The 27,875-nt window shown below is 40.2% G+C and overlaps 1 protein-coding gene across 1 annotated transcript in view; it reads right to left on the reverse strand.

The window, feature by feature from the left end:
• Positions 1-27,875, reverse strand: part of KCNC1 (potassium voltage-gated channel, Shaw-related subfamily, member 1) — a 111,514-nt gene that overhangs the window by 32,215 nt on the left and 51,424 nt on the right.

The raw sequence follows: 27,875 nt of genomic DNA on the forward strand, positions 1-27,875 counted from the left end.
AGTGGTTATTTTCACCCACTCCATTTCTAACTCATGAGTGATTTGTGGCAATTGTGTGCTGCCACAGGCCTGCTTAGGTCATGAACTATGTGCAAGTGAATGTCATAGGAGAACACAAGAAACTGTTTCCCAGGCAGGCAAAGTTAAAGATGATTTTAAAACGTAGAGCTAATTGTGTAATTAAAAAGTGCCAAAATAAAAGTTTTGTGGGTATTTAAAAAAAATATTATTTATTTCTCAATCAGAGCTTGAAGTATTTTTATATTTAACTTGCAGTATAACCTCAGTGAGGAGAAAGAGGCAGCTTCCCACTGTGACCTCTTCCTTGAATGCCCTGTGCTTCAGATCAAGGTGCCCAGTTTTCTCTTCTAGATACATTAGGTGTAAGCAACTTCCCTAAACACATTACTTGCAACTTAGCAACATAAATGCCCCTCTAACCTCAGGATAGCTCAGAGGACACTGATTCGAGTGTAGTAAATCGTTTCTGGCATAAAGCTGTCCTTTCTGGCATAAAGCTGTCCTTTCTGGACTGTACAGGAAGCCTATCTTGGGTGCTGACTGGAGTCAGGGGCAGTGAAAGCACTCTGTGTTGCCACCTTTTTTGCCTTGGAAACAAGAACCCAGAATTTCTGACTCTCTTTTCCCAGGTTTCATTAATCAATCCAGGCAGCTGCCCTGTTGTGGGCAACCTTGATACACAGAGAAATGGCAACATGGTATGAGTCCATTTCAGCACCGTTTCTTCCAGTGAGCAGAAGAGCTGGTTTTTGATGTGAAGTGTTGCGCTGAGTATGTGACCATCAAAGTTTTCATGACACAGGCTCTCAGTGAGCTAAAGATTTGCAGGAGAAAATAAGCCTATTCTTAACCTGGCCTTGTGGGCTGAGAAAACTTGCATTTTACAGACCTTTTGTCTCAATGCAAGTGTTGATATAGTACTAGGATTTTTTTTTTTTCCTTTTTCAAAACAGTCACAGAAGTTGGGGAGTGACAAATTGCCAACCGTATTTTAAAGGAGCTGTAGCCATGGTAACTGAGGTACCTTCAGTTACCAAGGTAACAAATGCAGCTCAACTGCCTTCCTGTAAAGCCAGACAAATCTACTCATGATCTGTTGATTTTAAGATGCTTTATAATTGTTGAGCTATTTTAGGCACTTAAATACATAAATCAAAATGTCTATTAAAACGACCAATACACTGTACTATTTATGAATTATTTACCCCTTTCTTATTTCACCTACTGGATTTTTTTCCTCTATCAATGTATCTAGGCTTTTTCCATTCCTATTTTTTCTTATTTATTGTTTAGAAAATAGTTCTTCTATCTGAAACAGATGATTCATATTATTGCTGGTTGTAAATCTTATTCATAGGAGAAATCCTAGCCCCCTGTTAATACCCCCCACTCCAGTCCTGCAGTCTCTAAATGGAGCTTTATGTACTTCTGCCCTGAAACCACAAAATATTTTTTGCTAAAAATTTGCTAATGAATTAAATCAATACAGTTTGGAATGAGTTCCATCTCAAACAATCAATACAGGCCCAGTGATGTACAACAGGCAGGCAGGTAAATTGGTCTAAATAAATTTACAATTGATTTTACTTTTAAAACCAAATTAGGACATTTATAGTCTTACCAAATAAGATCAACTGCAACTTACGCAAACAAGTGTATTCCTAGGTTTGTCTTTTCTAATACTAGTAGTGGACATGTTACTATTTATAGTTCTTTTATTCCTGGGATAATATGCAAAATTTCTTGGCCCAAAAGCATGGTTGTTTACCTATTATTGAAACAGGTCATGTTTATTCAGGATTTCCCCTTATTAGATTGTTTTTGCTAATAATTTGTTGTAGCATCTGCCCGTTAATGAACACTTAAGGATTGAATAATTCAGTGTAAGTTATGTGATAGGTTTACACACCTGTGTACTGGTGTTAGATGTCCAATGAAGGCCAAGACCTGCCTTCTGACCATGCCTCTGGTGGCACTGCTAGCTTGGATGGGCGCACCAGCGTTACATGCCTTTGCTTTCCTCTCCCCTATCTGTAATCCTCACTTTGCAGACTTTGCTGCTGGCTTGTGTGCACAAGGAAAAGGAGACCCTTGTGGGAGAACACTTTTTTGTCCAAGTGGAGCATTGTGCTGAGACTCTGAGCTGCTTGACTCTGGAAGGACCTACTGGGACGCGCAGTCCAAGGTCATCAGAGCTGCGTGTGCATAGAGGGCTTGGATCTGGAAGGAGCATAGCCATGACATTGTTCCCAAATCTGTACGATCTGCCATTCCTAATCTGCTAATTTGGAGGTATTTCCCCTGCACAGATGACTCATTTGGGAACATGCAGTGGGCACATCACTGAGAGGGGAGCAAAATCTAGCTCTTCAGAAATACGCGGTGTCTGCTGCATTCATTTCTTGTGTTTATAGCCATGTTGTTTCAATTATTATTGAATTCAATTATTCAATTCAAGTTATTCAAAAGCTTGCAGTCTGAAACTAAGTAAGATTCTGAGTTACTGAAAAAATGAGTTGTTGAAAATTCCCTCAGATCTGTTTATTTTGAGTAGTGGTGTCAGCAATGCTGTAAGACTGGCACAGCTAAGAAGCTGCCTTTAAAATCCTGTAGATATTTACGCAGATGTCATGGGATTTTACACAGCCATTGGATTTTGAAGGTGCTTGGCTTATTTTGCCTGAACAACATATGCTTGCTCACAAGGATGACATTACGGTCCTCTCGGTGTTCTTGTGTAATGACCATTAGCATGAGTCATTCTCCTTGCTGCTTGCTTAGAAAACCCTATTAATTCTTCACATGCATACACAACTCCCATTAGTATTAAAGATGAGCAAATCGGTTGATAGGTGTTACTTTAATCCTAGGTTTTTAGCATATCAGATGAGACGTCATTCTTACAAATCTTAGAAGTAAGAAATGCTAAAAGGTGTATTTTGTACATCCTGCTGCAACTGGGAGGCCTTTCCAGGGTTATCCAGGGGATTATAAAGGATGAATTTCTCTTCATGTACAGGAGAATTCCAGAATGGATTTTTATTTCTTTTTTTAGCCTCATCATGCTCTTTCATCCCATTATTCCTATTTACATACCACTTTGTTTTGCTCAGCTTTTCCCTCCATGGTCAAAGTGCCCTTCAGATTGTTTCAAACTACTTTTTCACATCTTTTGTCAGTTGCCTAGCAAAGATGGATATATTCAGTTGGTTCAATCTGTCTTCGTTTCTATTATTCCAGCCTGCAGAGGTATCTTTTGGTTTTAGTAATGATTGCCTAAAAAACAAGGTTGGGAAATGCTGGGCTCTCTTCAAAGCTCAGTTTAGATTGGAATATTTGTAATTTGAATATTCAGCCCGTTTCAGTTGAAGTTTAAATGCTATTGATGTTATTGATGGGGATAATTTGATATTGTGCACAGACATTTTTAAGTTGATAGTATGATAAAAGGATTTTTCTTCTCAATACCATAGTTTAAAATATCTGATTAGTCTGCTGGTTTGTCTGCCTTTCAAAGCTACTCAAGAAGCAGCTCAAGTACAAGATGTTCTTGAGTGCTGCAGCTGACATACACTTCACTTACCTAGCCCTCCTCATCACCTGCCAGACAGGGGACTGTATCAAGATAATTGTGCTGCCTGAACATAAAGAATGTCTAGATTCAGTGGATCATGAATGCAAGAAGTGTCGTGCAATGTGTTTATTACAGTATCATGCTCTTATAAGTGGACTTGAATTTCTGATTTGCTCTCTGGGATTAAAAATTTTCAACGTTGACCAGAGGGTTTCTCTTCCCAAGTCTCATTTAGGTTTAATGGTAGCCATGTTGCTGAATTTTCCTCTCTAGGCTTTGAAAATGCTAACTGGCATTGTTGCTTGGAAGATGTTTGGGAAGTGGCCTAGTTTCATTAATCCCATGTGCCAGGGACCCTGAATGTGAGGTGGTCATTAGGACTAGGGCTAAAATAGAAGGTAATTGGGTCAAAGATGGGGAAGCAGGGAGGTATTACTTCGTAAACCTGCCTTTGTATTTTTCCAAAAAAGCTCATGTAGTGGAAGGTGGTATGTCAGCAATTATGAAAAAGACAGGTTAACTGTTTATCTCCTGTTGAAAGGCAATACTGGAGTTTCCTTCCACTCCTGACACAATGAATTTCATAACTGTTGATACTTCGAAGTGGCTGTTGGGTTGACTCTTTAGGCCACAGCCTTGTAAGCAGAAATTCAGATAAAGCCTCTGGTTTATGATAACTTTCTAGCATTTGGCAAAAGTGCTAGGGGTGGAAAACAGTGCAGAGAACTAGAGCCTCTTGGCTAGTGGTGAAGAATGGTGGCCATGGGAGCTGGAAAACCACCTTCCTTGATGTGCTGTAATTAGATGATCTCAGTCATCAATGCAGTCAGTCTCTGCTTGGCATTGCCATGGCTGCCTTATTTTGACCCTCTAAACCCCTTCTCTTTCTTTGATTTGTATGTGCAGCCAGTTTCTGCATTCTGGGATCCTTTTCTCATCTGTGCATGTGTGTGTGAAAGGGGAGGAGCATTTGTGCTTAGGTCCTTCTGCTATTTCAATACAGGAATAGACTGGAGCCTTCTGAGGAGGCAGTAAGTTCTTCTTACAATACCAGGGATATGTATTGCTTGGTTAAAAAAAAGAGTGCTGATGCAAAACTACTCTGTATTTTTGCCCTCTCCCACTCTGAAAAAGATTACTATTGTAAGGAAGCAAAAAAAAAAAAAAAAAAACACCACCCAAAAAAACCCCAAAATGAGAAGTTGGTGTGTCTAAATGGTTTTAAAACAAAGCATCTCTTTCATTCAATGGATTGACAGAACCTGTTGTTAGGTTTTTCTGACAGCCTTTTCTCCTATGTACACTACAGCACAAATACCAAATTCTCTAAATTGCCCTCAACAGGAGCTTCACCAGTATTGTGGTGACTGCATCTCCTGTGGGAATACCTGCTGTAGCTTTCAGCTGGTTGGTTCAGAGAGTAAGTTAGCAGCACGGCCCAAGCCTGCCAGCTGCGTGGCTAGAGATTTTAATGTGTGTTCTGTGGCCAAAGCTTAAGGGGTGATTTTTACTAAGAGCAAGTGCTTTGAGGGAGCAGGTATTTCTATAGGTTGAGTGCAAGATTATGCCTTCAATTTCCTTGTTTCTTGCAGCCAATTTCCCTTTTTCTTTATTCTGGGATTTCAACCTGTACAGCTGAGTTGAGGAGCAGTGGGCATGTAAGTGGGAAGGAGCAAGTGATGAAAACAAGGAAACATGACATTGCACTAATTAGCTCTCTTCTGCTTGGCAACAAATAAATACTACTTGGGAAAAACAGCAGTAAGATTGAAAGGAAAAGCAGGTAGCTGAACTAAGTTAGGATTTGACACGAGTATTTTTTAAAAAAATCTATCCTCTGCTTCTTACTCTTCTTTTTTAAGTTACAATTGGAAGAATAAAAAACTGAGTGAGATTATTCCCTATCCTGACATGCTTTGTTGGACAACATAAAACTTCCAAATAGTATATGCTCAAGAGTATACTGTCTTGTGCATTGAGCAAGGACTGCACACAGGTGGAGGTGTGATGAGGTGTGGTTTTCCTTTCCAGAATGATGGAGATGTCTAGGCACAGATTACGTAATTAGTGTGATAGAGTTTTGCTTGTCTTTAGTTATCCAACCTTATTTGTTTGCTTGTTTTGTTTTAATTTTTCCAGTAAAGCTGATGAGGTCAATCTGTATTCTTATGCACCTTGCTTAGGGGGAGCTCTTTGCAGAGCATTCATCTAAGTCTAAAAGAGGAAAATTTGCCATATTTCTTCCCCCTGAAATCAGCAAGTTCAGGCTAGAAATGACCAGGTGCTCTGTGGCACTGGGAAAAGGAGGGGAAATGAAATATAATTATTTTGAGTATAGCTTGTTTGAAAAGAGAGATTTTCAAAGTAGAAAGCATATGAAAATAAAATCTTCACCACAGTTTTACATAATCATCTAGAACATGCCGCTGAGACTGTAATGTGAGATTACAGAGACTCCCTGCAGCCAGGTTTGTGCCTGATGGCATCTGCATCACTCACTGGAATGTCCCAAGCTGACCCTCCGCCCACCTCCCCTGTGATGCCCCAGTGAAGGTTGCGGCTGGTTCTCCCTTCACACCCCTCGCCCTCAGTTTCTCTAGTTGTTCCTTGCAGCATGGAACTAGATTAGTCAGTTTTATGCCTTTACTATTTGCAAGTGACACTTTAATTTTCAGTCTGCTAAAAACTACTGCACAAGATATGCTTCTGGCAGTTTTTGATATTAATGCTTTGTAGAATCTCAAATGCATGAGGCTGCCTACCAGGTGTCAGAAAATAGTGGGGTTTTTCATCCATTATGATGGGCTTTGTTGCTTTAAATAAAAGAAAAAAGCGTGCGGGGTGGGGGTATGTTTGTGTGAAAAGAACATCAAATGCAACCAAACTACACTGAAGTTAAAGAAGAACTCATAGTGGTTGGAAAACAATGCATTAGTGAGGAAAAATAAGCATTCCTGAAAGCTTTTTAGTCCAGTGTTAGGTTTTGGTATTCAGTGATCTTCTCTAGAAATCAGTTTTTCAGTTGTAAGGCCACATTAACAGCATATATAGTTGAAGCAACGCTACAGGATTTGATGCTTCTGGACCCCTTTCCTGCTGGCACTGAAGGTCACACTCTTGCTGTTGGTTTCTGTACCTGAAACAAGGTATAATGAGGCAGCAAGATTCCCAAGTAAAAGCCCAACTTGAGACACTGTGTCTGAAAGTTTGGTAGTAGTACATATTGATTTATATAAATGAGGCCTATTACTTTGTCTCGTCTCACACGCTATTAGGTACGTTGCGATCTGCTCACACAAACCGCAGTCCAGTTGAACTTATTTCTACTGTGTTGAGTCAAATTACAGAACTGGCCTCTTAGTTTCAACTGATAACTTTTTGCACTTGACTACTTGTAGGTTTTTGATCTAATTTAAGGGGGAGAACGGCAGGTAGTTGGAGAGGGGAGAAGAAAAAGACAGTGTCCTGCACCTCCTTCCCTAGAAATCAGTGGCAAAGATTAATAGTTTTGTGTTAAACAGCTTTTCCCATGAGCATATCTCAAAATTATTTATGAAAGAGATAGGCTAGCATTCATTCCCCTTTTGTGGATGGGAGGACTGAGCCGCAGAGATGAAATAGGTTTCATTCACTAGTGAAGTGTACATGCTTCTAGAAAGTAAATAAATGCAACCCAGAACTTAGTGTGGAACGTAGATAGGGCAAAAATATCCCTTGAGAGCAGGTATTGCTTTTAAGCTACAATGTCAGTGAGCATTCAGGTGTGACTAAACATGATTCATTAAGGCTGTTTCTTTGAAAATTCGGTGAAGATAGAAGTTGTAAATTGGGCAGGAGCCAGCCAATTTCTAAATAGCAAAGCACTGTGCCGTATGATGCTTCTATTCATTTGCTGCATTAATCGTAGAGCTTAACAGGATGGTAAAAGAAAATGCAAACATCAGTCTTTAGTAGCTTTAGCCTGTTAGACTTGTTTTGAATTTAGGGCATTCAGAAAACAAAGTTCTGTAGTCCATTTCATGCTGGTTTTAAATTAGAACACCACTCTTGTGCACCTCCAAGGATGTTGTGTCTCCAAAAAAGGGTAGGGCTTGCTGTCTTATTTTTCCCTGCCTCATTATTTAAAGAACTGTTGAGACTGGCAAAAGATATGAGCTTGAAGTCACAATTTCATTTGTAGGCTTGTGACTTATTTAAAAGAACGTAGCTGTCCAGTGAAGTTGGTCAAGACATAGCTTTGTTTTTTGTCCTCATTGTGATACTAAATCTAGCAGATTTTAGCAAAGTACTTTGTTGGATTTAAGGCGCCATTCAGGGTGCAGATCTCAGCTGTGGGCTTAGAATTATGTACAGTGTGTATGTTTTATCTCCCCAACGTCCACATCAGACCAAATTATGGTGACAAAGGTGTTTGGTGAGGTAACAGGAATATCACATTGAAGGAAATTTAGCCCCACAGGAAATCAATTCCTAAGTAGCTATTTGTGAGTGATGAGACTGGTGAGAGAGCAAGGAAAAACTGTACATGCATATGCTGTGTTTGAGAGTCTGCTTACCGGCTTTATACTGGGAAAATTCAAGTTCTGCTGGTGGGCAGAATAGATGTTATGGAAATAGTTAACGATTTTGCAAACTGGATGATCACAATTTTCTTGGCAGGCTGTCCTTTTAACTTGGGCATCAAGATATTCATAATAGACTTCTTTGTCATAGAGGGTTATATTTACAAAACTGTGTGCACACTTTTTTTTTTTAACCTGGGAAAAAAAGTATGTTGTTCCTTCTAAAGTGATCAAAGGCGAAAACATTATGGAGTTTGTCTGCTCATTGCAGGACTATGTGTTTAGAAGCACACAAAGACAATTTAAGGAATGCTTTCATCCGTGGTCAATTTATTCCTATTCACATGGGAGAACAAGAAACCCATGTATGTCATTACTTTTGCAATTTATCAGTATATAATTTTTTTAATTGCACGCCAGGGGAGGTGACTTTACCCTGAAGTGACTTGCCTGAGTGAAATAGGAAGCTTCTTACAGAGTCAGGAGCTACATGCAAGTTCAGTGCTTTAGCTGCAAGACTATTCTGGTCATATTTTTCTCCTTTCAGAGAAAACATCCACCTAGGCCAGAATCATGCTGTTGTTGAAATCGGTAGGTATTTTGTGGCTTGTTTCAGTGTGTAGAAAATTCAACTTCTGGTGTCCGTGGAACAATGAATTGCGTGCTTTGTCCAAAGCTGTTTGCAGTCACTAGAACAGTCATGAACCTTTCATTATTGAGCCAGACTCACTGATAAAAAGCTTTTTCCTTTCTCAATTTCTAGTTGTCATGTGTTTGACATTGAGTTTGCAGTACATGGAAAGTTTATCCTTTCTACCTGTAATCAGTTAACTATGTTCTGTAGCAGCTGTTGAAATGATACCAAAAATGTGAGTTGCTGGACAGATGGAGAGACATCTTTGTGTAATGCATTGGCTGCATGTTGGTGATGAGTGAAAAGGTCAGGCAATTCATTTGGGATAAACCTGTGCTCTGTTAATAGAGCCTAAGCTCTTGCATCTGCATATGTGGCAGGGAACTGTGGAGACCCCACATCTTTCCGTTTAAATGGAAATTTGGTATCCTATGAGAACAGAACTAGTGGATGCCATTTGTTGTTCTTTTGGGTAGGGTAGCAAGAGATTACAGAAGTATCCTTCTAAACCACTACCCAAACCTAGCAGTTTGGTCAGTTCTCTCCCTTTTGAAGAGCAGCTGTCAAATACTTGGTTTTACCAGGCCTGAGGACTAGAACATCAAATAACTTCTGGTTTCATCTCCTCTCCACTGCCTTATTTTGCCAGGGAATATGCACTCAAATACATATAGCCAGCCAGAAATACTGGCCCTTCGTGATAGGGGAATACCTATCCTTTTAAACTAGGTTTCTGACTCTCATGCTGTGGGTCTCCTGAGGGTAGAACATGATGTCCCATATTTATGAAGGACTGCCAAGAAATACCATCAGTGAGGCAGGCAGTGAAGTTCCTGGGCACACTCAGGGCTGGGTAATGCCAGTGATGGAGGAAAGTGGCCAGTTCCTGGTGGGAGGGAGGTGAGGAGTTGGCAGTTGTTGATTTTTGCAGGGAGAGAGGCAGAGTTACAGCAAAGATATGTATACAATATGTGCTAACCTATTCCTACTTCACAATTCATATAGCAAGTTGGCATTGTTGACTTCAGCTTCAAAATATTGGATTTCATGTGTTTGTAGTCTGTGCAACAAAGATACCTGTATCTTCCCCTCTTGTCCTCCATTTTATGCTTGAGAGAACAAATGCTGCAACAGAAGTGTCAATCAGACAGGTTTTGGTTGTTCATGCAAAGTCCAAGGCCTTTTTCTTCATTAGATTACAGCTGGCATTAGTTTCTCACTAGCCAAACTAGGGCATTTGACAGCAGGTAGCAGAAGACAGAAACCTCATAACTAATACTTTGCCTGTATACTGATCATCTCAAGAAACTAGGAGAAATATCAAAGTTTAATACCTCTACCTGAGCTCAGGTATCCAAGCATCAGAAGAACAGTCTGCACTGATCTTCGACGGAGTCTGAGGCAAGTCAACCCGCCTAGCTGTTACCTGGAGAAGTCCTGTGTTTTCCCAGCATGCTGTAGCCTTGTTAATCCTTGTTAAATGGGAATGGGTGATGGTGTGGGGAGGACGGGATCATTGAAACGTGACCAGAACTGCTGCAATTGTATGCACAAAAATGAATATTTGACAGTGGAAGCAGCAACCCCTCAGCAGTCCTCAGATTTCCCGGACCCCATCTCTCAACACAGAGGTTCAGCCACCTACCCCTGCTCCACAACTGCTTCCACAAAAGCCTTCTGCCTGACACCATCCACCTTCTCCCAGCATCGTGCATTGTTGCAGATATTGTCACAGCAAGTTGATGTCACACAATGATGTGAGAAGTTCTGCATTGGATAAATTGTTGTGTAACTCCATTTGACAAAAATCTTCCCTCCTTGATTTTCTTTGAAGCCACAACAGAATTTCTAGCAATGTGGAATTCAGGATGGGAGTGACTAAGAGCTAAAGGGGCTCAGTGTGGAATTGGAAGTGGTGGTTTCTGTGCAGTGTGTGGTAGGGGAGCAGCAGAGAAAGGTGGGCTATCTGTGAGCTTACTTTGGAGCAGTGGGTATACACAAGTGAAATGGAGTGTAAATAAGTGGTGGGACATACCCCATTTGCTTGTTTGTTTTTATTATAGCTAGAAAAGCTGCATTATCTTTCTATGTGAGTCTCATGTTTGTTCTTAGTTCAGCTCCCTGACAGGAAAACAAACCATGTCCGGATTGTGTTTTGCTCAAGGCTGTGTACTTCTGAACAATGACATACACATTCAAGCACTGTGGTCTGTACACCTGGCGGCCCATGTAGCACACTTGCCTTGTTCTTTGAAAAGCTGTTCTCTGCTGCTAAGGTATAGAGTGTGTAGCAATACAGAAAAACCTCTCTACACATGTAATAAAGCAGTAAGCAGGCCAATTAAGATGGGAATTAAGCTCAACAAATAGTGGAGTAATAATAAATAATCCAGCTTGCTAGAGAAATCTACAGTAAAGAAATTGCCACCTGGTAAGTCTGGGGAGAGGTGTTCCATGAATGTACTAATTTTCTCTTCCTCCTCACTTTCCTGTATTTGATTATTATGGGGAGCTCCCACAGCAGACCATTTATGTACTATGGAGTGGTTGGTTTTATCCAAGGATGTTTAAGGATAGAGACTTTATTTTTTTGTGTGTTATGTTAGGTGAAAACAATTCTTATGCAGCCCATTTGAAAGAAGAAAAAGAACAGCAACAAAACAACAGAGTTTCATCCTTTCTGCATCTTCATAGATTGGCAAGACTTTGTAATGATCCAGCTGGGTATCACAGCAGTGAAGCTGCTCAGCATCTTAGTGCTTCCTACGCTCCAAGCAATTTACATGGATTTAAGTGAGTGTTGACAAACTGATCCTTACAATTTACTTCTGAGACTGCTGGATAAGAACTGTTACCTTATGTGACAGATCAGGAAAAAGAAACAGGTGAGGGGCAACACTGAACGCTGGATTAGGCAAAAACCAAGAGCATCCAGCTCATCTTCTGTTGCTTCAGACAGCCTTGCATTTCATTTCAGTTCCTGGTTTTAACATCACAGAGCTGCACTTAGAGTCGAAGCACACACAACCAGATAACTTAATAATAGCAAAACATCTTTGGACCAGCCAAAATCACAAAAAAATTGCAAACAGGCTATCGGGAAAAGTAAACATCCCAAAAATCAGTAATCGTAAAAATCACAAAAAGTGATGAATCTGTGTGCCTTACAGGGTCTGCAGTAAAAAACATTCTGAGCTTTGTGTTAATGTCATGCCCTGTAAAACGAGAAGAAGCTCTGAAAGACCCACAACAGGAATTTTGTGGCCTGGCCTGCACAATTTACACTGCCTCTATAATGACAGTGTTTCTCCTTCCAGAGACTGGGCACTTTGAACATGTATTAAGTGTGCTGCGGAAGTGCAAACTGCAACCTGTTTGTCAGTTATTTTCTGGCTTGCTAAAGGAGTCATCATAGCAAGAGCTTGTAAGTGTTGCTTATCCTGTTGAGATTCCATTTCTTGGACCCTTACGGTTGGAATTGCTTTTACAAACCAGCCATTCTCCTCAGCTAGCACAGCGGCATTATTAATGTGCTTGCCTTGCTCCAGGAAGATATTTTTCCTGTGTAAGATGAAGTTTAGGTGACAGGCTTTCATAACTTCTTTTTTTTCTTCACTGTGAGCTACTGCTACTAGCTGGCATCTTAAGCTTTTATTTTTCATCATTAAGTTAGCATCATCTGCTTGAACTTTAGTCTTGATGGATGGGCTACTGCAAGTACTCTGTACTACATACGTACTTCTAGGTGCTGCACTCCAGATGTGCCTCCTTGGATTTAAATTAGTCCATAAAAGCAATGATGACAAAGTATATTAAGATTATTGCTAAGATCAACAGCATATCTCCTTTGTTATTGATGAAATAACTCGTACTACTTAGTAATGCACATGGTGACAAACCCTAACAGGAAGAGTATCTCTAGAGAGATGAGCTGGAAGAGAAGCCCAGAAAAGCAAAAAGATGTGCTGTACTCATGCAGCAGGAAGTTAATGTCAGCACCTGCTGGTCTCCTGACCTGGCAAGACAAGAAATTTAGATGTTTGGAATGGATTCAGTTAACAGAAGTTGCACCTTTTTTTTTTTTAACATTTCTGTCATTAAAATAGGATTTAATCTGATGTAATGTGTCTTTGTGCAGAAAGGAGGGAGAGTTATAACGAACAATTTATTGCATTGTACTGCATCTTCTCTGCATGGATATTGAAGCACTTGACAAATTAAGACACCCAACTCTCATAGGAGATCCATAGAGCATCAAAAGCTGTTGAGTTACCAAACCCTAATGACTTTTGCATGTCATCTGGCAGCTCTAGGTGACTGGGAGTGCCCTTAACCCATTGCAAATGGGAAGAAGGGTTAACTGGTATAAATCCACTTGAGTATATTTAAATCATAAAACTGATTACTAATGACTCTGCTTGCAAGTGGTGACACACTAAGCTGTGGTAATATGATTGTTTGGAGGAATGTTCAGATAATCACACTGCAACAAGTGTCCTTTTCCAGAAGGATATGGTGGATGCCAAGCAACTAAAGGTCATATTCTAAAATGAGCTTGTCTGGTTTCACTCTGGCCAAATTTTAAGGTTGCACGCAGAACACTAGAGGGTACTCTTAACTTTTCTCCTGCAATGGAAGCTGAGTTTTGCTGCTCCAGTTGTTAGGGATGAGTCATTCAGAAAATTCTGGCTTTGTCCAAATTTACAGGTGGTGACAGCCCCAGAAGTAGAATACAAGATTTGAGGGTGTTAGCTGCAGGAGCTGGGATTTTGTAAATGAACCAAAGTGGATTAGGAACCCATCACTCTCCCCAGCTAAGTGGAATGGGGCATGTGATTTCTGAAAATTCCTCACAAAATCTGACTCTCTATCACTTTGCAAGATGCAAATGGATGGATTCAGGTGTTTTGAAATAATGACTGGAATCTAATCTGAGAAGCCAGTCATGCATTTTATTCCTCTATATCTGCACTTGCCTTCTGTGGCAGACTATGAACAGCTACTTCTTGGATGTCCTTTTCTAAAGGTTCTGTGAGAAAACTGGGCTGGGAATAGCACTAGCAGACAGAAACATCAGACATCCTGTCCAACACATCCTCACTCCAGTAGTGAAAGACTGAGTGATTTTACCACCATGGGATTCCAATTTCCCATGAAAGGATACCTGCTGAGGACCAAAAAAGAAGAGGAGGGTGGGGGAAGCTTGATTTGCCTCAGTAGCTGATGATCAGCATTACTGGGAGTTATGTATGTGCATTAGAGAGAGAGCTTGTTCTGAGGTCTCCAGAGCTGTCACGAAGGAAGTGTCAGGGTGCCCAGGCAAGCAGAATGCACAGAAGGGGATCTGCAAGGTTGCTGCTCTGGCATAACGGTTGACTAGAGTTGTCAGTTTGGGGTAATGTGATGTATGCATTAAAAAAAAAGCCACAACAAAAAACCTCCATGAAACCCCTGTCGGCAACAAACACTTATCTTTAAGCCTTGTACACAATATGCAATACAACTATTTATATTTTTAATTTCATCATGTCCTCCTCTCTCCCCCTTGCTCATGCCTGCTTCTTTCCTGTCCCCTTGGCTGTGTCCCTGGAGAACAGCACTCCCAGCTGGCTTGCATCTGTCAGATTTTCTTGTCCTGGATTCCCCTTTCCCTTTCTGCCATTTATTTGAGTTTTGATCCAGGGCAGTTGGAAGCCTTGCCCCTCACATGCTGTTTCAAAGTGCCAGGGCCATAAGATACAGTGGAGGCTTAGGGTATGATCCAAAGCCTTTTGGGCTTCTAGATCAAATCTTTCTGTTTTAAAAACTGGCAGAAAGGCTGAGCAAGTGTGCCTTCAGATCACTGATTTATTTGTTTTTATGAAGTACTAGTCCGTGCAGCTGTGATGGCAGTAATCTCTCAGGCATGTTAGCTTGCTCAAGGAGAATGCAGGCACAAGCTTTTTAAACAAAACTTTTTCCTCCCATTTCTTTCTTTTTCTTAACAAATTGTGTGTTGCAGGGGAAAAAAAAAATTAGCATCCAAATTACAGCCAGGCCAATGTGGCTGCTTTAGAAGGGTGAAGAAAATAAGCAGTGAGAGCAGGAGCCTTGAGGCTCTGAGACTTCTGAGAGCTCCCTCTGAGCTTGCTGTTCCCTTGTCTTCCTCCAGGTCCCTCCTCATCACAGTCCTCTTTTTTTCTCAACTCCTTAGATTTTTGCTGATTCAGAAATGGTTCTCCTTCTAGTATTTCAAAATATGGCCAGTGACCTTTCTCAGGCTTTTCTAGGTGCTTCCCAAAGAAGAGAGATCTCATTGCTGTGGTATTGGAAGCCAAAACCCAGAGGTCTGATTAGCAGCCTCTGGGGCAGCCTGCATGCCCTCATCACTGTGAAGTGGAACTGGGCATGCTTAATTTCTGTTCCCCCTCCCCAGCCCTGCTAGGATGGCACAGCAGAGCCTGCTAATATCCTTAGGGGATAGGGTTACATTAATAGGACTCCTGGGGATTCAAGCATCCCCTATACGCTTTAGCAGAGCTGTAGCAGTGGGGCTACAGCTGTGGGGCAGCCTGGGATTGGCCATGGTTTTGAAATGGCTCTTAAGAGCGTCCTGGCTATTGTAAAGTGGCAGGAGTCATGTGCGGTGCCATTCCTCCTTGTCCTCCAAGTCCAAGCAGCTGCTACTGTTTGTGTTGTGTCTTCAGGACAGGCAGAAGAGCCTCTTACTTCTTAATTACACTTAATCAATGTTAGAAAAACCAAAGTAGGCAGGATACGCTCTGGCTTGGCTCAGGAATTCTGCAGCCAGGCTCTCTGCTGCAGTTCTCCAGCCCCTTTCTACAAATCTGTCTTAATTATGATACGCAGTATTTTCCCCTTCCTCTCTGCCTTTTGTAGAGATTGCCGATGGTAGCAGATTTTGCAGCACTTTAGAAAAAGATCTTCTCTCCCTTTTCCTTCCCACCCCATCTTTTTGTATTCCAACAACTAGCTTAACAAAGACCTCCAAATCTGGGGTTCCCAAAGGAATATTGAAGGAAGCCAGTTTTATTTTTTCTTATGTAGTAAGGCTGTTTAGTTTTCATCATTTTTCCATTAGCTGAAGCCGCAAAAGAAACGAAATAACTTCAAATAAATAAATAAACCTTAAATGAAATAATAAAAGTATTACGGATAGATATTTGGCATAGGCTATCCATATCAAACAAAGATAACAAATCAGAATAAAGAGGAGAAAGTAATTGCTTTCGTTTCTCCATGCTGTTCATATGAACGTCACAGGTTAATACATTGTACAGGATTTGGAAGGCTTTCAAAAGCCAGTATTGCAGTGGGATCATCCCTATAGCAATATCTCAAAACAGCTGTTACTAGAGAGTGGATGACTAACATGAAGCATGTTTTCTAACTAGCTTCAAGTTTATCTTTCTTCTACCTAACCACCTCTGGTACTCCATCTCAGCATTAAATGCTTCCTCAGATTGATATAGGCAGAAGAACTGAGCAATTGCTTATCTACTGAACACATTTTGGACTCGAACTCTACTTCTATATTTATAGTAAATCTTTTCACATAATTAGCAGATCTCTTTAATTTTAGGACTAGATTTTCATATTCAGTTGCCTAAAGCTCTTGCAGGGGAATACGAACATTTAGTTGCTTTCCCAAAACAGACGTCTTCTCAGGCAATGCAAGGACTTGAATGTTCAGCTATCCTTTTGCATTCTCAGTGCCCAAGCAAGCACAGCTACTATTTTTACATGTAAAAATGAGTCTGGTGTTTTAAAACAATAAAGACACATTAAAGCTAAGCACCAGAAATTAAATTCTTCTCTTTAAAAGACATTGTTGCCAACCATATGGATCTCATTGAAAATTGACCAGTCATGTTACATGACAGCCCCTTCCACTTCCAACAAAATGATCGTGAAGTAAAAACCCATTTATAAAACTACTGCAGTAAGCATGAAAGACCAAGACCTGTGAACTGGATTTTACATACAGCAAGATAAGGCACCCAACTGACAGAAGAAGTATGTATGGCACTTGCAAAAATTTCAGGTTCACCTCGCTTTGGATTGTCATGCTGGGCATACGCAATGAATAAGGACTTCTGCAGCTTTTGGACAAGGTATTTCTGCCATTAATAAGGCAGAAAATATGTATTCTTCATAACTTCATTCTTCAGTATGCAAATTAGAGACTACTGCAAGTCATTTTAGATATAATTACTTTTTAGTGCATGTTCAAATTCACAATTCATATTGTGAAGCTATCTGTGTTGGTAATGTCCTGTCTACCTCCACGATATTAATAAATGCACAGATATATTCTAGAGTATTAAAGTGAGAATACACTATTTTTCCTTAAAAGCAGATTCCATTTTGAAAATTCAAAGCTCTTTTTTTAACTTCAGAAAACTTACTCGTTTTTAAGCCTTTTAAAAATTGAAACATATATTGAAGGTTTTACTGAAAAGCGTGTTATATGAAAAATTAGGATGGTTCTTTTGCTATGAAACCAAATATGGGGAAGTCAGCATTTATTCTTCCAGGTTTTCTTTTTCTGACCAAAGCTGCCTTACATTTCCTGTTTTTTTAAGCTGTCTTGAATGGCAATTTTAACACTGACAGAGTGAATGAGGAATCTCTGAGACCAATGTACCTTCATAACGAAACTGCTCAGAGCCAAGATTTTGAAATGGATTTGAGGAGTTCATAATCTAAGCTGGGGGCAGGGGGTGCTGGGAGTGGGTTATTTGTGATGGCTTTGGGGTTTTGTGTGTGTGAGTGGAGCTCCGCTGCGTTGGCTTATACTGGCTGGTGATTGGATTTGGTACATTTGAAGATTTACGTCTGATAAAATCTCATCCTCAGTCAAGCTTTCCTATTTTTGCAGTGTCCAGTGAGTAAGGTAGAAATTATTGTTTCCCCCCTGCTGCCTCTCTTTATTCTGGAATTTGGGCTTTTGCTAAATGTATAGTGGTCAGCATGTCTTACCCTGTATTTGTCATCCTCTTTCCTTCCTTACACTTTCTTGGGTTCCCTCTGGTCTTTTGTGCCAGGCCCCTGGGTCTGCTAATCATAGCATTGCTTTCCCTCAGTGTTCCCAGTCAGACTTTCCTGCCTTCCACCTGCTTTGAGAAAGCACTGCAGCAAAAGCTGTCCCCGCTGCTTAATACAAGGTTCAGTAGTGCTGCGATTTCACCTGGCTTTCAACACCTAGTTAACAGTCTGCTAAACATTTCAGAACATGTAATGTAAAACTGGTGCTGATAATGCCTCAATGCCTTTCTAATTAGGAGCCAGGTACTACATTGGTCAGTCTAGGTGACAATAGAGAATGAGTTTGAAAGTAACCTTCAAATTTTGGATGATGTCTTGTATTCTACAGGAATATTAAGAATTCAAGCTAGCATTGATAGCTTTCATCTTAACTGGCAGGTTTAGTTCTTTCAGTTCAGAATATATTTTTAATAACATGGATGTCATTGCTAGTATACTTAGAGGTAGGTTGTGTTTTGAAATGTTACTGATGTCAAGATACTTAGCCAGGCTGAGGACAAATTCAATGACTTGTTTTGTCTCCAGAATGACTGCAATGGCCTTGGTCATGATCCTCCCTAGAACAACTGAAATTAGTTCTTTAAACAAGGAAATTAACTTAAGTCATCCCTGCCCTCCCCTTCTTCCCAAGAATTATTTGGCTACTCAAGGAAGAGACTGAGTAAAAACAAATTTTCTGATTCTTGGCCTTGTGATTTAATGACAAGATCCTGTTTCCTTGAAGTATGTAGAGATTTATTTATATTTATGTCTGCTTCTGTGTACCTTAGAAACAAATATATATTCCAGATGCAACCACGTCTAGAATGTGAACCTGAGCTTCTGCATTGAGGTCATCCTGGGTCTGAAAAATGTTGATGACCCCAAATCACTGTGGCTTTTTTTAAAAAGTTCTCCATCCATTCCCATACATGAAACATGTATTTTACAAAGAATACAACACAGTCTGTTACTGTGCTGTCCTGTTCAAAGGAGCCCTTAGGGCTGCTATATACCTTTGAGTCTCCTTGATATCTTCTTTTTACTGTTTGTGTGTGCATGTGCCAGAAGCAATGCATAATGTTCTCTTCCATGCTACCCTCCTCAACTCAAGATCGTTCTTCCCGCAAAACCTCTAATGAAGTACGTACAGAGTCAGTCAAAGTGCTGGGCCAAGGCTCAAATGATGGTTTGTTTGTTTTTTTTCTCATAGCTCTGCCACAAACCTCCTCCTGGCAGTGTCTCAGTCTTTTTTGGTACTTATTGGTAAAATGTGATTCATACTACTTCCGTTTTTGACAGACCTAACCAGACTCTAGATATAGTCCATATCTCACTATGTCTTGCTATGCTTATAACTGAATCTATCATCTCTCTGGAGAAGACATTGTCAATAATAAAAGCAGAAGCTAATGGTATTGTCATTGCAGTAAAATGTCTCAGTCATATTGGCAGAGGGATAGGTTCATGTCATAAGCAGGGTTGATGGCAAAGGAGAAAGAAGCGGACAAAGAGCTAGGGAAAGGCTCTACTACTTGTAGGCAGAAGTGAATTGCATGCTGAGAAGTTTTTTACATCTGAAGCTTTTTGTTACACTTCCATGATACATTATCATCAGCCCTCAAAAATACAGTTCAGACCTTTCTAGCTTTCAATGCTTTGAGCTTTTAAGACAGATGCTCTTGCAAATTAAAACCAGTTGAAGAGAAGAGCTTAGGTCTGCTCTTGGCAACAGGATTTCAGAAAGAACTCAAGCACTCCTTCTAGCAAAAAGGGAACTATAGCCAAGACTTGAAACTGTGCTGTCATCAGTTTTTATATCCTGACAGTTTCTATGGTACTTACTGTTCCTTCCTATTCACCATAGGGGAGAATCAATAATAATTGATACGTATTAGTGTTTGCAAGCATTTTAAGGTTCTTTGCATGTTGAATGACTAGGAAAGGCAGCTATTGTATCAAAGAATAACAAACATCACCATAAGCTGCCCATGTTTCTTGGACTGCTTCTAGTTCTGTGCTTTAAAAAAAAAAAGCACAATATGGGTCTGACAGTGACCTGTGATTTTTCCATTAATGTAACACTTTTATGAATTTATATGTCCATAAGAAATAGATTCAACAGATAAGGCACAAACATGGTGGTGTTTCCTTGAACAACTACATTGGTCTTCAGCATAGGCTTTGTATATTCTTGCCTCCTTCCTGTCCTTTCCCTTTTCTATTGTGCTTGTGATCTCACTAAGAGCCACGGTAGGGCATAGTTTCAATATCTTGTGGTTTTGAATAGAATTGTTTTCCTCAGAAGATGAGGTAAACAGATGATACATTTTTTTGCTGAATATCTGTAAACTGCAGTAAAGACAGAAGACTAGCTTCCTGCATACTACAGATCAGCCTAGTTCCACTTTCTTCAGCCATCACAATAATTTAAACAAGTGCAAGTGGCTTTTTCTCCTTAACTTTCTGTCATGGAAGCTACTGAATACCCAGATACATTGCTGTCCTGAAGACAAAGCTACTTATTTGGTTCTTGAAGTACATCTAACGGTTTCAAGGAGGGGGAAATGTATCTTGTATATTGTAATATCTTGGTCTTTCTTTTTCACTGATGACTGTAAACAGATAATTTTTGTTCCTAATTAAATCAAGATTTCACAGGCTATGCTAGGAAACTGTTGATAAGGTCATCATAAATTATCAATTTCATTAATGAAAGGAGTGTAAACTTAGAATTTCTGGGGAACAGTAACAACCAGGAGGCTCTCTGGTTAACACTGCTAACCTGAGTTTAGAGTTGATTTTTATTTGCTTAGAAAAAACATCTCTTCATGGAAACTTGTCTGGGAAATGCCCTGTGAATGGGTGGTGGTAAGAAACTCTGCTTACTTGGAATATTTTGCCTCTAAGAAACACTCAAAATCCAGGAGATCAAAGCTGCAATTATTATTATTAATTATAATAATGGTATATTTTGCATCTTCTGTTAAGATAACCTATTGCAGATGGACGTGAGGTCCATCCAGTATTTATACCCAGAGGATTCTACCTGCTGGAGTGTGAAGCATCTTTTGGAGATATCTGTGCTCAGATTTCATTGGAAATCGGCTACTTCCAAAGAGATGGTGGCATTGTTAAATTCAAGACACACAGGCTTTTTGTCAAAAAGATAAGGAAGGGTTCCTGAGAGGATTTTAAAGAACTGGTTTGAATTAAAAAGAGAAAGAGGGAGTGCTTTTTGACCACGAACATACAAACTGTTCTAGTTAAAAAGGAGAACTGGAAGACAGAAGTAGAAAAAAAGACTTATGGCATGACAGGAGCAAAGATGAGGAGCTTAGGAGAAACTGAGGACAGGCCTCTGCAGAGTGTGAGAAGGCTCAAAAGCAGATTCAAAATAAGGGACTTTAGAAAGAAAAGGCAGCTTCAATTTATGTTGTTGCCAATGGAAAACAAAGGCAGCTTAATGTGCAGGGCAGAAGTAAGGGGACTGAAGTTGTAGAGTAAGACTTCTTAAGGAAGTCAGAATCAAGAGTGGAAGAGTGCAATGAAAATGACAGCAAGACAGAGGAGCAGAATTCAACAAGAGACTGAGAAGATGAAAGGTAGGAGGTAGGAGATCTATGTTGTGGCAGATTCAGAGTAAGAGCACTGGAGGGGTGTTTGGAATAAAATGAAAATAGAGAGAGTTGGCCAACACAACAGGATATGTCTCAGGCATGGTTGGAGATAAATGGGGAAAGCTGGTGCACAGATTTGGGGAAAAAAATCCAAAATAATAGGTTTAAGAAGCAAACCTAATATGTTTGCCTCACTTTTCATAAGGTTTACGCTTCTTAAAATTCTTGGAAAATTTCCATGTATTATCCTAATCATTTGCATAAAGCTATAGATATGCATTAAATGGAGGAGAATGTATGGAGTGGAGGAAAAGACCAAGAATAAATAAAACTCTCAAAAAAATTAGAGCAGAGTAGGACAACAGAGAGTGTGGATACAGAAGAACAAAAATGAAAACACATAACATAGCACAGTTATTGGAATAGGGGTAAGAAACCTTTAGAGTTGCACATCTTTTGCAGGTGTAATCATCTTCATATAGATGTGAGCTGGCAAGGTACAAAATTATTGTAAATGATTCTAAATTGTGATTAACTTGACAGACTGATTATATTTGATTGTGTAGATTATGGCTATTAAAATAATTTTTCTCTGATGAAAAAATATATCCTCACAGTTTAATTGCAAGTACCCAAAATGTAATTTAACAAATTGTATATGCCTTCTGCTTAAAAGGTCTCTTTTAATTGTGATGGGGAAAAACAAACAGATGCAAAATGTAGTTATTTGTTATAGGGTGCTTTGAAGGACCTCTTTTCTGGAAAACTTGTGTTCTTCTGTGCTCATCCCTGAAGTAATGTAGGCTACATACCATTCAGAAGAAATATTCTGCTGTCATTTTTAATTAAATGCTTACGTAGTTCAGGTGAGCCTTTTAAGTATTTTTACCAGAAAAAATAAGAAAATGCTATGTTGTATTGTGGAATGCCTCATCTGAAAAGTGATTAAGGGAATAGTTCCCCTCTCATGAGGAAAGCAAGCTGAGAGAGCTGGGACCATTTAGCCTGGAGAAGAGAAGGCTCAGGGGAGCCCTTATTAATGTATATGAATTCCTGAAGTGAGGATGCAAAGAAGATAGAGCCAGGCTCTTTTCAGTGGCATGCAGTGACAGGAAAAGAGGCAAGGGGCACACACTAAAACACAAGAGAGGCTGCCTCTGAGCACTGGTTGCTGGTAGAGGTTGTGGAGCCTCCCACCTTGGAGATACTCAAAAGCCATCTGGATATGTTCCTGTAGAACTGGCTCTAGGCAGCCCTGCTTGAGCAGAGAGGTTGGACCAGATAACTTCCAGAGGTCACTTCCAACTTTAATCATTCTGTGATTTGTGTGCTCTGGTCTCTCCCTTGCCATGTAAACTCTAGTTACAAGCTGTGAGCTGGGCAGTTTGTCCTTGGGTGGGATTTTGGTGGTTCCCATCTTGGGAAGCTTTGAATTCATTCTTTGAATGGCTCATTGTGTGCCAAGGGAAAATCTCCTTCTGTCTTCAAGTCTGGAGCCTTGTTTTGCTAGGAACCATCCAAACACTGTATCTAGATGTAATCCCTGCCCTCAAAAAGTTTCAGTTAAAATAAAGCATTGAGATGATGATTGGGAAGGAAAGAGAGAATGACCTAGAGATGGTTAAAAATCAAGATAGCTGCTTAAAGCTGAGATTTCCTTGGAAAAAAGGTAATTTTGTATCATTTCCCTGCACTCAAATCTTGGCAATTCTTCTTTGCAGCCTTTCAAGCATTGCTACATATGCTATTGCACTGAGAAATTTGGTGGGCTTCTGTAACAGGGTTACAGCATTGGTGGATAAGGGGAAGAGTGACTGATATCACCTACCTGGACTTGTGTAAAGCATTTGATCCTGTCCCGAGCAACATCCTTATCTCTAAGATCGAGAGACATGGATTTGATGGGTGGACCACTCAGTCGATAAGGAATTGGCTGGATGGTCGCACTCAGAGTTGCGTTCAGTGGCTTGATGTCTGGGTGGAGACCAGTAATGAGTGCTGTACCTCAGGGGTCTGTATTGGGACCGGTATTATTTAACATCTTTGTTGGAGACATGGTCAGTGAGATTGAGTGCACCCTCAGTTACTGGATGACATTAAGCTGAGTGGTGCAGTTGTCATGCCTGAGGAAAGGGATGCCATCTAGAGGGACCTTGACAGGTTGAAGATGTGGACCCATGCAAACCTCATGAAGTTCAACAAGGGCAAGTACAAGGTCCTGCACCTGAGTCGGGGCAATCCCAAACATGGGTACAGGCTGAGTGATGAGTGGATTAAGAGCAGCCCTGTGGAGAAGGACTTGGGGGTGTTGGTTGATAAAAAACCGAATATGAGCCAGCAATGTGCGCTTGCAGCCCAGAAAGCCAATTGTGTCCCAGGCTGCACCAAAAGAAGAGTGGCCAGCAGGTTGAGGGTGGTGATTTTGCCTTTCTCCTCCACTCTGGTGAGACCCCACCTGGAGTACTACGCCCAGCTGTGGGGTCCCCAGCACAGGAAAGACATGGACCTGTTGGAGAGAGTCCAGAGGAGGGACACAAAGATGATCAGGGGGCTGAGGCACCTCCTCTGTGAGGACAGACTGAGAGAGTTGGGGTTGTTTAGCCTAGAGAAGAGAAGGCTCTGGGGAGACCTTATAGTGACCTTCCCGTACTTAAAAGGGGGCTACAGGAAAAGTGGGGAGGAACTCTTTATCAGGGAGTCTAGTGATAGGACAAGGGGGTTTTAAACTGAAGGAGGGTAAATTTAGGTTAGATATAAGGAAGAAGTTCTTTACTGTGAGGGTGGTGAGACACTGAAACAGGTTGCTCAGAGAGGTGGTAGATGCCCCCTTCCTGGAAGTGTTCAAGGCCAGGTTGGATGGGGCTTTGAACAACCTGGTCTAGTGGAAGGTGTCCCTGCCAGTGGCAGGGGGGTTGGAACTAGATGATCCTTAAGGTCCCTTCCAACCCAAAGTATTTTATGATTCTGACTCCTGAAGTACAGGTTTGGTCAGAGAGACGAAATCAAATCCTTATTATGAAGCATTCAATATAATTAAGTGTACATTTTTTTTTAAACCAAGATAAAATACTATTTGTAAAACTTAATGCACATGGTTAATGATTAGCTAAGGAGCCGTTAATTAGCATCCTGTACCAGGTCTGGAGCTTTACCATGCCTGGGACTATGTTTATAAAAGCACTGCACTTTTTTTTAATGTAAAAATACGTAGGCCTCTATTTAGAGATACCCAGAATCAAAATCCTTAAATCAGTCCTAACTATATGGTACAGCAGTTATTTTTCCCAGAAAAAATATACAGTAGAGTTCAGTTGTCATTCACAGAATAAAATTTCACACAAATCACTGCAATTTTCCTGTATGAACCAAGAGGTTGAGTTTTATGAAGGTAATCCTTGATGGAAGCTACTACCTTCTAGGTTTTTCTCCCAGGCTTATTATTTTCTGACAGGAATGTGCACTTCTCATTTAACGGCTTCTTTTTTCACATGAGGCTGTGTTTGATTGTATCCAAGATTAAAGAAGTGTCTGAGGTTTGTCACGGGACCAGGATTTGTATTGCCGATGTCTTGAGCTCTTTGGCTGCCAGCAAATGCATTTTTTTCAAAGAGTTTGAAAATCAGTGCTATTTTGCAGTGGTATCCAATGCATTCATTCAGACTGCGCTGCAGATCTGTCATTTTGAAAGACCAGGAACATCCCTATTGAAAATTGATTTTAAAATAAATTCCCATATTCATCATGTAGCTCTGCTATGATATTAACTGTTTCAGAAATCAGTGGATTTGGTTAACTTCGAAGATGCTAACATTTGCTGGTTGCCTTCTAAACTACTTGTATAAATTGTAAGATTCTTTCATTCTATGTAGGTGTGCCTTTAGTGCTGGAAGTTGTGTTGGCAGTTCACTTTCTCCTAAAATTTGTACCCTATACGTTGCCTCAGTTGGCCTCCTTTGGAAGAGTAATTGGAGATAAAGATCTCACTCAAATTTCACGGTGGATGAAATGTCAGGAAAGGGAGAGGGAACAGAAAGAAGTTACAGCTGAGTGTCTAAAATCTAGTACCAAGCCTCAAGGAGCTAGTAGGACTTCCAGCTGTGGTGACTCTGACCAGTCAGCATTTGCACCTAGCACCTGTGCAAGTCGCCCATGTTATAGATGGTCTGACTTTGTCTCTTGGCTTTGAAAGTCTTTTTCTTTTGATAGGAGGAGCTGAAAGGATAAAAATGAGAAAAGAGAGGAAAGTGAAAAAGAAAAGGCAGGGAAAATAATGAGTTAAAAGAAATGAAAGTTATGACAGGTATTTCTTTAGGAAGAAAAATAAATGGCCTGTGGACTAAAGATGACAATGTAGAATATTTTTGTGGATTAGATACTACATGACAATGTTGACAGGAGGTAGGAGAGAGCAAACAATTCCTGAGCGTTTCTGTAATTCTTCTTCATTCATGAATGTTTCCTCTGTGATTTTGAAAGTCTAGAGTATTGTGTGTCTATCCAGTTCTAAAATGTTAAATGTGCCCAAGTGACTTAGGAGCAATTCCAAGAAAATTTAGTCTTCTGAGTCTCTTAGTCTTCTTAGTCTGAGACATTTCTCTGAACGTCTGTGGGATTAGAGGTCTGTCACTTTTTGATAATTGTACTTTGACTCTTCCGTTATTTCAGTTCTTCTAGAAAACATTCTAGGTCTTTACAGAAGTACTTTTCTGTTTACCAAATTGCCATAATTTCCCCACAACTTTCTTTATGAAAACAAAATAAAGGTTTTCTCCAAATATGGTTGGAATTTTCTAGGACCTGGAAATGGCTGGATTATGTAGAAGTTATGTTTTGTTTGGATTAATCTGTTTTCATTCAGAAATGATCTTGGGCAGCAGGCACTGAGTGGATTTCTATCCCCTTGGCAATTAGCTCTATTTAGACTTCTGGAGTGTGAGAGCATAATTAAGTAGTACCTTAGTGATTTTTTATTTCTTTCCCTTTCCTGCACAGAGCTCTAATTCTTATTAGGTGATACATCTAGCCTGATGAACTCTTTTGAGCCATAACTTAGTAATTTAGTACATATACATGTAGAGGATTATCTAGCCCCATAAGCTCTCTGGATCTGTATTTTCTTAGAAGCTTGTGTTCCACTTTTTCCTTTTATGTGAGTTTTGATGTGTTGTATTTGGTGCATGTAATGGCACTTTCAAGGCCATGGGCCAATGCATTTTCATTAACTTTGTAACCAAAATATGCTTTTGAGAAAGATCTGTTTGACTTCAAGACAAATGTATGACAACTTTCACCTTTTTCTTAAGCTGCTGAATGAGCAGAGGGCTGGAGGTTCTATAGTTACCATCAGTGTTTTCCAGTTGTTGCTGTAGTCTAGAGAGCTACTTGCACAACCATGTTAGGAAGTGCTGACAATCCATGGAATCAATAGGAGCAAAAAATATGTGGCAAATGTGTACTCAAACTGAGGCACCTTAAATATATGTCCATTTGAAGATGTTGTCAAAAATGTTTCATTACAGTATTTTTTGCTTAGCTGCTAAACTACGTGAGGTGAGAAGGTGAAAGGTACCACCAATACCTATTTAGATCCATGTTCGTTTGCATAGTGTCAGTTTACTGAGGATAATTTACATAATAGTCTCTTTTTTTCGTAATTAAGGTGCTCTCAGCGAGGATTGCAAGCTACAAGGGAAATTGTCCAAGCTTCTAAACAATTATGACTTCTATGGGCAGCTAACTCCCTCCCACAAATTCAACAGACCTAAAGATGAATACTAATTAGAAGAAAGTATGTGCCAGACACTCAGCTGGTGGAAAAGGAAATCATTCTCTTCCCCGTGGTGCTGCCAGGTTCACTTACATCCGTTAAGAGTCTGACCAAATGTCCTGGAAGACAGTGCAATACATGTAGAAGATCAGTATGGGAGAGCCTAAACTTTGGGATCATAAATCTGACGGGAAAGCTGCCTTCAGAACTTCATCAGAAACTGCTTTATCACCATAATTATACATCTGAACCATCCAGGACACATCACCGCGTGCAATAAATGACTGCAATCAGTGGTAGTAGGCAAGAGACAAGTAATTAGTGGTGCTGAGTATACGGGTAAATAGCTCTTTCTTTTCTCCTCTACTTATTGGTTCAAGTTAATATTATACATGTATCTTTGAAGATCAAATTACCTGAACTAATAGGTAACATTTTCCCAATGAGCATTCACGAACAGACTGTTGTTCTAAGGCAGACCTGAGACCAACAAATGTTTGCTAATAGAAAAGTTAATTTTGGAATGAAGTGTAGGTGTTTGTAACATCTGTGCATTCCCCTGACTAATGTCTTCTTGTCAGCTGAATCTCCACAGACTTTGCCAATCATATTTGTACCCTAAAGAACTGGCTGAGCAGACATACCCGAGCAGAAAACAGAACTTGGCTGC

Source organism: Phaethon lepturus, unplaced genomic scaffold (assembly GCF_000687285.1).
Source record: "Phaethon lepturus isolate BGI_N335 unplaced genomic scaffold, ASM68728v1 scaffold4225, whole genome shotgun sequence".
Classification (NCBI taxonomy): domain Eukaryota; kingdom Metazoa; phylum Chordata; class Aves; order Phaethontiformes; family Phaethontidae; genus Phaethon; species Phaethon lepturus.